This window comes from Orycteropus afer, unplaced genomic scaffold, assembly GCF_000298275.1.
Source record: "Orycteropus afer afer isolate SDZICR_OR568_19922 unplaced genomic scaffold, OryAfe1.0 scaffold00198, whole genome shotgun sequence".
In the NCBI taxonomy this organism is placed as follows: domain Eukaryota; kingdom Metazoa; phylum Chordata; class Mammalia; order Tubulidentata; family Orycteropodidae; genus Orycteropus; species Orycteropus afer.
The window spans coordinates 4,712,407-4,723,294 of NW_006921785.1; positions in this window are offsets into that span (position 1 = coordinate 4,712,407).

Consider the following 10,888-nt stretch of genomic DNA (forward strand, 5'->3'; position numbering starts at 1 on the left):
GAGAATGGCCAGACTTTGTTTCACCTACTTTGGTCATGTTGTCAGAAGGGACCATTCCCTGGAGAAGGATATCATGCTTGGTAAAGTGGAGAGTCAGCAAAAAAGGGGAAAGCCCTCAACAAGGTGGATTGACACAGTGGCTGAAGCAATAGGCTCAGTTATAGAAAGGATTGTGAGGCTTGCACAGGACTGGGCAGTGTTTCATTCTGTCATACATAGGGTCATTATGAGTCGGAGCTGATTGGACAGCACCTAACAACAACAACACCAAACTTATATATGGTCATGGGTACATTCCCTTTTGCCTTCCCATACCTGATCATTTAGCCTGTATATCTATGTATCTACCTATAGATTAAAGTTTGTTATTACTGATAATGCAGGATTGTGTATGTAAAATTGTTTACCTTTGTTGTCTGTACCTCTTGTGCACCTCTCTGTGTCTTTCTTTCCTTAGTGTTAATGTGCTGGTTACTCACTTTTGGTATATTACCTTTATCTTCAGTCAAATCAATACTTCTCTCTTATTTTTCTAGAAATGTTGCATCCCCTCACCTCTGCTACCTGGTAACCCACAAAGAAAGTTTCTTTCCATCTGTCAACTTTCCTTGACTTTTTATGATTGTGGACCCATACAATATTTGTCCTTCTGTGATTGACTTACTTCACTCAGCAAGATGTTCTCCTAGTTCATCCACGTCATGAGGTGTTTGTGTGTTCTTCATCATTTTTCAGTGTCACATAGTATTCCATTGTGTGTCTGTACTATAGTTTGATTATCCATTCATCTGTTGTTTTGGTTCTTTTGTGCTGCTATAACAAATATAACTGAAATTATCTCCTGAGATCACCTTTCTGTGAAATAGCAGAGTGGCATACAAAATAAAGTGAATTTAACAAACGGATTTATTCTCTTACAATTTTGGAAGCTAGAATTAATTAATTTTCCATTAATTTTGGTTTTCTTCTTTCTTCTTTGCTTGTGACGAGGAGAGACCCATCGTTGCATCTAGATGGCAGCTTGCTAGCTTTTAAGATCCCAGTTGCTACTCACCAAAATAGGAGTTGGAACAATGTTTTGGATAGTATGTTATGCCAATTGAGCTTGATGTCCCCTGAGACTATGGTCCCAAGCCCACAGGTTCAACTACTTGGTCTCTCTGGGTAGCTGGCTGTGACCAAGCCCGCAGGTTCAACTACTTGGTCTCTCTGGGTAGCTGGCTGTGACCAAGCAGGGACCACAACCTTGCCCCTTGTCAGCTCTGCTATACACCTGAGAATTCTGATCATTCACGTAAACTTATAGGACCATTGTCAGAGACCTTTCTTAAGACATCTTCTTTATGTACTGGAAGCAGACCACATCCCTTAGGCAGCTACTCAGCTGCTCCAGTGCATTCCGCCATGGAGTTGATTACCAGTCTCCTCATGGGGAATAACTACATTCAGCTGCCCAGCCACTCGAAACCTGGCCCAGCCACATTGACACACAACTACCACATCTGTTGATAGGCACTTAGGCTGCTTCTATGTCTTTGCTATTGTGAATAGTGCTGCAATGAACATGGGTGTGCATATATCTATTCACATGCTGGTTCTCACTTCTGTAGGATGTGTACCTAGTAGTGGGATTGCTGGATCAAATGGCATTTCTATATTCAACTTTTTAAGGAAGCACCATACTGTTTTCCACAGTGGTTGTAATATTTTATAGTCCCACCAGCAGTGTATGAGAATCCCAATCTCTCTACATCCTTGGCAGCATTTGTTAGTTTCTCTCTTGTTGAACTTTGCTATTGTTACTGGGGTGAGATTATATCTCATAGTTGTTTTGATTTACATCTGTCTAATGGCTTATGATCATGGGCAGTTAGTTCTTCAAGTGTTTGTCGACTGCTTGAACATCATCTTTGGTGAAGTACTTGTTCATGTCTTCTGCCCATTTTTTAATTGAGTTGTTTGTCTTTCTGCTGTTGAGGTGTTGGAGTTTTTATATAAATTTCAGAGATAAGTCCCTTATCATATATGTTGCTGTCAAATACTTTTTTCCCCAATCTGTAGGTTCTCTTTTTAATCTTTTGGAGAAGGCTTTTGATGTGCATAAGAATTGGACTTAATTTTTAGCAGGTCTCAGTCACCAGAAGATATGTTTTTGAGTGCTTTTTTTCTTTATTCTTTTTTGTACATCCCTTTCTTTTTGTGCCTTGTATGTATGACTTTTATAAGCAGGCAAAAAAAAAAAAGAAAAAAAAAAGCTCTTAAAAACTCATCAAGTAACGAGAAATGAAAGAAACATTTAAAAACATAATCTGCCTTATAATCTTCCAAGCACTTTCTTCAATATCTCTTCTTGTTGTTGTTGTTGTTTGCCGTCGAGTCAGCCCCGACTCTTAGCGACCCCTCCCTTGGGTTTCCGAGGCAGTATCACTACGGAAGTAGGATTGTCCAACCTTCCTTCCGAGGAGTGGCTGGTGGGTTTGAACCGCCAGCCTTCTGGTGAGCAGTCAAGTGCCTTAGGCACCATGCTACCAGAGCTCCTATCAGAGTAATTTTCACAACAGCCTCAAGATGTAGGAATGAATTTGAATCTGATTTACAAGTTATTGGACAGAATATTGTCCACTGGACAATATGCTGGAAGATGAGTCCTTTTGGTTGGAAGACACTCAAAATACATAGTGGTTGCAACAATGGACAAAACATACCAATGCTCAAGAAGATGGCACAGAAACACCCAGTGAGGGGCAGGTACTGTTCTTACTTGTGAGGGGAGGAGCCAGCAATGCAACCCAGGTTCCTGGCTTGCATGAAGGAGCTCTTGCCAGCACTGTGTCCTACCTCTCATATCCACAATGGCAAGGCTAACTGAAAATGGGGTTGGGTGAATTGTTAAGCAACTTGAGGCATGTGGGATGGACAACATCACCAGGAGACAAAGGGAGAGCCTGAGGCTCTTGGATCCCTTGACACAGGGTGCCTGGTGCCTGGATGACGTGGCCTGGGCCTTTTTCTTTTTCTTTTTAGATTCAGATAGATTGATTTAAATTTAGGTACATATGTGTGTGTGTGTGTGTGTATGTATTTGTTGTTGTTATGTGCCGTTGAGTCGGCCCCAACTCATACCAACCCCTCCTAGGGTTTCCGAGGTGGTATCACTACGGAAATAAATCGCCCAATCTTCCTTCTGAGGAGTGGGTTTGAACCTCCAGCCTTCTGGTAAGCAGTCAAATACCTTAGGCACGACACCACTAGAGCTTCCAAAGTAAGAAAGTAACCAAAATTTCATAGAAGAAATAAATCTACAACAGGGCTGATATATGAGCCATGTCCTCATCTACACTGAGACCAGAGAAACTGGATGATGTCTGGTTATCACCACTGACAGTTTTGACCAAGGTCACAATAGATGGTTCCAGAGAGATTGTGACAAAAATGCAGAACAAAAATTCTTTATAAAGGCCAGACTAACTGGTCCAGTTGAGACTTGAGGACTCCCTGAGACTTTTACCTTGAGACACTTTTTAAACCTTGAACTAAAACTATCTCCTGAGATCCCCTTTCTGTGAAATAGCAGAGTGGCATACAAAACAAAGGGTATTACCCTTGAGAATGGTGCTCTACTAAAATACCATCTGTCTGAAACTAAAAAGCCATCATTTACTCTAAAGCAAAGGTGAGAAGATAAGGGTGTAGGGAAACTAGAGTACTGGAAATGGAATGACCAGAACACAGTTCCAAAGAAGGTTGACCCATTGTGAAAAATGTAAGTAATGTCACTGAATAATTTGTGTGGAAATTGTCAAGTGGGAATAGAACTTGCTATTTAAAGTTTCACCCAAAACACAATTAAATATTGTTTTTAAAAAAGATTAATTCAAGTCATAGCATGTATCAGAACTTCATTTCTCTATTGCTAAATAGTATTTCATTGTATGTACATACCATATTTTGTTTATCCATTCATCTATTGATGGAATTCTTTCCACCTTTTTACTACTCTGAATAATGCTGCTATGAATATTGGTTCATTCATCTGTTCATACATTAAACATCTGTCTAAGTCTCTGCTTTCAAGTCTTTGGGCATATATCTAAGAACAGAATTGCTGGATCATATGATAATTCTATATTTAAGTTCTTGAGGAACTGCCAAACTGTTTTTCATAGCAGCTGCACCATTTTACGTTCTTAGCCTGGGGCTTTTAATAGCAGGGTTTGGTCCTTGAGCTTGGCTGAGTGACACCAACTCAGGAAGGACTCAGTCAGGGAGCAGGTCATGGATGCCAAGCAGGACATTTCACATTGCAAACTGTGACCCACTAAGCAATCCTAGTCTGAAAAATAGCACCAGCCTGCCCATAATCAGGGCCGCTTCTTTGTCTGGGGTTGTGACAATGAGGGGCAGAAAGTCTACCAAAGGTCACTTGTTATTCCAGCTGCCTTGACACACCCTTCCTGCTCTTTCTAGCCCTTCCTGGAACCTCAGCAGCTCCCTACAAGAGGAATGCAGGCCTGGCAGTTCTTAGTTAGAAGAGCTTAGCCAAAGGTCAGACACTGTCTCTGGGGCTCACATGGAGGCTGGCAGGATTGATTTGGACAAAAGGGGGTGGGAGGACATGAACTGGGGTCACAGGGTGATCTGCAGCAAGAGTCAGGAGTGCAGGTGTTGGGCAATTGATTTATCTTCCCCTTTAGAGCCCAAGAAGGGAAGAGAGTGTGGAGTTTTGAACACAAGCTTGAGCAGTGCTCAGCATCTTAGCTTGCCCAAGAGGCACCATTTTGCAACATTCCCTTTTCTTTTACTATCTTTGGATAAGATTTATGTTCTCCTAAGCCCTTTGTCAGGAGCTCTGGTGGTGTAGTGCCTAAGGCATTTGACTGCTGACCAGAAGGCTGGTGGTTCAAACCCATCAACCACTCCTTGAAAGGAAGACTGAGCAATCTACTTCCATAGAGATACCACCTTGGAAACCCAAGGAGGGGTTGCTATGGGTCAGCTCCAACTCTATGGCAGTGAGTTAGATTTAGTTTTTGGAAGCTCCTTGTCAGACCTCTTTAAGATGTGGGTGGTGACTGCCTCTGCCACTTGAAGGATAAGGTGTCACCATGTAGTTAACGTGGGAAAACATTCCTTGGCAAGAGGTGGGAAAAACATAGGGCAACATATTCTGTATATTTGGATACCGACCTGGAGTATGTTTGTTGTGTATGCTCTCAATAACAACAACAAAATAAAAAAAAAAAAAGAGTTTTGAACCTCAGTCTGGCTAGCTAGACTATTTTATGTGACCAAAGGTTGAAAGAAAAAACAAAATGAAAAATAGTTGCCACTGAGTCAATTCTGACTCATGGCGACCCCATGTGCATCAGAGTAGAATTGTGCTCCATTGGGTTTTCAATGGCTGATTTTGGAAGCAGATCACCAGGCCTTCCTTCTGAGGAGCCTCTGGGTTGATTCAAACTGAAACCCTTCCGATTAGCAGCTGAGCACATTAACCATTTGCATCACCCAGGGACTCTATACCCAAGAGAGGCTTGCTAATAAATAAAAAACTTTAACTCACCTTTTTCCATTCTTTGCTGGAAGAGACAGCTTGTAGTCTCTCAGACAACAGTCTGTCCTCTGGACATGTTGCAAAAATGTTAATTTCATTCATTCCAGGGCTGCCAGGGAAAAGGAACTACAGTTCACCCTTGAACAACAAGGGAATTAGGGGGGCTGAATCCTGTACAGTTTGAAAATTCACATATAACTTTTGATTCCCCCAAAACTTAACTACTACTAGCCTACTGTTGACCAGATGGGAGCTCTGGTAGTGTAGTGCCTAAGGCATTTGACTGCTAACCAGAAGGCTGGCGGTTCAAACCCACCAGTCACTCCTCAGAGGGAAGATGGGACAATCTACTTCTGTAGTGATAACTGCCTTGGAAACCCACGGAGGGGTCACTATTAGTTGGATCTGACTCGACAGTGGTGAGTTTGGTTTTTTGGTTGGTTGACCAGAAGCCTTGCCAATAACATATACAGTCAATTAACACAGTTCTTGCCATACAGTTACTAGATGTCATGTGAAGACACTCATACACATACACAACAGGTAAGTTTATTAACTGTATGGCATGGTGATTATTCACTACTCATCAAGTGGAAGTGATTGTCATAAAGGTCTTCATCCTTGTCATCTTCACTTTGAGTGGGCTCAGGAGGAGGAGGAAGAGGAGTTGCTCATGCTGTCTCAGGGGTGGCAGAGGTGGAATAGGTGGACGGGGAGGCACTAGAGGCAGACACACTTGGTGTAACTTTACGGAAATACACTGTAGTTCCTGTCTGACATTTTTGCTTTTTCATTTCTTTAAAAGTGTTTCTATATGGTACTAATCTTTCTTCCACCACTTGCTTTAGTTTCAGTGCCTGTGTCATCAAAGGGTCTATGTCATAAAAGGAGTCAAAAGCAGCCTTGAATAATTGGAACCCTTCTGCAGACTGTGTAGTGTCAGTTTGCTCTCTGGCACTGCTTCTATATCTTCTTTCTCATCATCTGACACTGGTACTGAAGCACTTCTCTCCATCAAGTTGTCTTCTGTTAATTCCTTTGGTGTGGTGTTTATTTGCTCTTGAATTTCCCCAGGATCCATATCTTGAAAAAAAATCCACGTATAAGTGGATCCACACAGCTCACATCTGTGTTGTTCAAGGGTCAAATGTATTTGTTTTCTTTCTAAGCTGCATCCAGGGAGGGCTGGGGATTTCCACTTATGGCCTTCCAGCTCTCCCCTTCACTATTTTATGGTCAAGCCCATGTGCAGCTTCTGTGATCCCTAATTATGCCTGACATATTGGAACCTTAAGTGGCTACATTTAAGGCTTCAAATATCAGCAAAGGGCTCTTGAACTGCTAAAGACAAGTGATTCATGTATTCCATGTGCTGGAGGTGTGCCAGCCAGTTGAAAGCCCATTAGAGTTTAATTAAGCACCAGGAAGTTCAGGCTTCTGGCTTCTGGTGCTCAGCAGAAGATGCTTTGGGTTTGGGGCTGCATTTTGAACCCATTCTTTCTCCTTTTCCTGGGTGATCTTAGTGTCTCCTCTGCCTTCACAGAACCCTCTGTGGTGTGCATCAAAATGCCCCCTGGAGATCCTCAGTCAGTTGTTCTAGGCCAGGCATCTTCATTTTCTCAATTCTTTATAAAATCAAAAAAACAAACTCACTGCTGTCAAGTCATTTCCGACTCATAGTGACCCCTCTTTGGGTTTCTAGATTGGCCAATCTTCCTTCTGAGGAGTGGCTGGTGGATTTGAACTGGCAGCCTTCTGGTTAGCAGTCAAATACCTTGGGGACTATGCCACCAAAGCTCCCTTAAACTCAGGATACAACGTAACCTAAGAGAAACCAGTATTCAGAACAGGGCTTTCCCTTTGAAGCCTGCAGATTCTGCTCCATCCCAGCTTTCTTTCTGCCTTGTATGGTGGGTACTGTCTTAGTATCTATCATGCAGAGAATATGTGCAAGTTACCTGGACTCCTCTACCCAGAACAACCAGAGCAAAGCCTTCTTCCACTTATGTGCTCAATTTCTACTGTCTGAGCAACTGCCTCTTCCCAAATAACTGATGCTGGAAATGGCATCAGAAGCGTTTTGTAGGCTTCAGCACTGCATACAAACCAAAATATGACATGTTGTTGTTGTTGTTATGTGCCGTCGAGTCGGCCCCGACTCATAGCGACCCCTCCTTGGGTTTCCGAGGCAGTATCACTACGGAAGTAGGATTGCCCAATCTTCCTTCCGAGGAGTGGCTGGTGGGTTTGAACCGCCAGCCGTCTGGTTAGCAGGCAAGTGTCTTAGCCACTATGCTACCAGAGCTCCCAAAATATGACATAGTGACCCTGATTTTCATAATAAAGTCATGTCACACCTTCTTGCCGGCATCATTTAGTCCCAGCCTCCATCAGCTTTCGGCAGCATGTAGTGGAAGGTTCCCAACTGATCCTCAACCAGTTAGTCTTCCCTACTCCTAAAACTACAGAACATTGTAACCCAGGAAATCTCCAACTTTTTGTCCTTTTTACACTATAAAAATTATTGAGGACCCTGAGAAATTTTTGTTAATGTGAATTATATCTGTCAGTATTTACCATATATTCTATTACCATACAAATTAAAATTTAAAACTATTTATGAATTCATTTTAAAATAACAACAATAAACTCATTACATGTCAACATAAACAACATTTTTATGGAAGATAACTCTATCTCCCCAAAGAAAAAACTTACTGAGAAGGAATTGCATTGTCTTTTATGTTTTTGCAGATCTCTTAAATGTTTAACTTAGTAGATTAAACTGTAGTCATATAACTGTACCTGCATTCAGGTGCTATATTGTTTTGGTTGAAGTATATGAAGTAAATATAACCTTACACAGATACAGAGTTAAAAAAGGGAGGAATATTTTAATAGTATTCTCAGATAATTATGGGTGTTCTTTTTTGATACTCTACCCAAACTCAAAAAGTGAGAGTTTCTTAAAAGTTAGTTACAGTGAGGAGTCTGAAGCCATATCAATGAAACTTTTTTTTTTTTTTCATTTTCTTACATTCAAATGCCTTAGTTTTCTTGCCCTTTGAAAAGATCTTTTACCCATCCACAATTTTCTAACATCATGCATCTGTCATTTGAAAAATATTGGTTCTCTGAGTTATATATTATTATATACATTTTCCAAATGTCAACACAATTCATTCTCCAATGTTTAAAAATCACATTCATTAACATCACCACCAATCTCACTGGAAAAATCTTTAAGTATTGAGAAGCTGTGGCAGATACAATTTTTCCAAAATTCTAATTATCACATGAAACTTGAATTTTATCATTGGCAGCAAATACTGTCAGTTGTTTTCCTTAAAGTGACATTTTCTCTAGGTTCGCTAAAGAATATGTCTGCCAACACCCGTCTACATAATCATAGTTTGTCTGTCAGTTTATTTCTTTCAAGTGAAAATATGTTTTTGGAAAAAGTGACTTTTGACGCTTGTAACACAAACAGTTGCACAAACAATTTTTTCTTCCAACAACTATCATACTTGGATATACAGCAGAGTGTTTAGGGTTATGTTTGCCTCTTTATCACACAGAACGATGTATTACTCAAAGGTTGCAAATTAATAGAGTTAATAACTTTTACCGCTTCATCAAAGACATTCTTAAATAAAACTGGATTTTTTTTTAAAACTTACTTTTTACTGTGAGCACATGGTATAAAGAGTATGGTGACTGTCAGTACAGAGTAATGTTGCTATCTGGATTGGTGCTAAGATGTCAGCAGTTTTCCCCACTGTTGCTTTGGCACCATTATTACAAATGTCAACATAGGAAGAAAAGGCAAATAACATCATACCATTATGAAAGTAGTTTTGACCTTCTGGACCCCTTAAAGGATCTTGGGAATCTCCAGGGACTTGTAAAACACATTTTGAGACCACCATGCTAACTCATAAAAGTCTTAATGGTGCCCCACTTCCTATTAGCTAAAGACTGGCTACACAAGGAGTGGCTTTTATAAACTCCTGTCTTCCTCCTATTCTTCTGCAGACTCTACCCGTACAGATTCAACTTCTAAAGAAGAGCAGCAATGCCATGTGTGGGGGAGAACTTTATAAGTTGCCAGCAAATGGAACTGTGATTGATGCATCCTGGGGAGAGTGCTGGTGGGAAAGCTGACATCAGCTGGGTAGCAGTCCACTCCCAGGGCACACGCAGCTTGAACAGCTCTGTGGAGAGTCTGGTGAGCTTTGCTTGAATTCCAAGGCTGTGTGAGCTGCCAGTTCCAGCAATGATCTCATTACAACTGAGTGATTGAGAGAGGCAGGCATCCTCCAAGGAGATCATTGGGTTTAGAGTGACTGTCTAATTAAACTGCACAGAAGCTTCATGAAGCTGGTGGGAAAGAACTGTGATTTGGATTTTGCAGATGGGGAAATGGCATTTGGAGAGGTAAAGTGAATTGGCAAGAGTTGTGGAATAAACCAGGGTTGCAGATTCAGAAACTTTTTGGGCCAGAAGAGAACTTAAAGGTCAACCAGCCAAGTTCAGTTGGAAGGAGGAGAGATTGCTCAGGGTTCCAGCAGAGCTGCTGTAGCACACGAGTCAACCAGACAGCCAAGCCCATCCCTGTCCTCCCTCTCAAATGTTGCACCACACCCCTTCCTTGCCTTTCTTAGTGGTAGTAGGACAGCATCCCAAGGACAAAGCCAGTTATTCAATGTGTCTTTGGCAAAAACCTAGTAGCAATGTTTTCAGAGCAAGGCTGGCAGAAAGACTCCCAAGTCATAGGGTCCTATGATACTTCTCAGCAGCTAGAGGAGGTCCAAGATTAGAATCTTAGAAATTTCAGGCCACTTCCACTTTTCTAGGGGCAGGAAATGACATTAGACAGGGAAAGATATTAAAGGGCTGTGGTCTGGCCCTCATATACATCTAGCTTCTTCAGCAAACAAATAATCCTTTTTAATGAACATTTTCTCCTCTGATCCCCATACCAACCCTGTGAGACAGATGGGAGATGGAGTTTTTACTCCCATTTTACAGATTAGGAAGCTGAGTCCAAAGGAAGGTTCATCACTTGCCAAAATCACATTCATAAGTGGCCGAGCTGGAACTTATACTCAGGCCTCTGGATCTGTATGCACGAGTCTATGCACCTTGCACTTAGTGCTGCAAGGTGTTTATGGAAATGCAGGCAGGCTTGGCTATCTCAAAGGCAGTGCGCTGCATCTTAGTGTCACACACAACATGCCTTTCTCAGCTTCCTTGGCCAATCTGGCACGGTTTCCTCATAAACACAGAAAAAGTACACTGACACACTGGAGTCACTCAGGATTTGAATCCAGT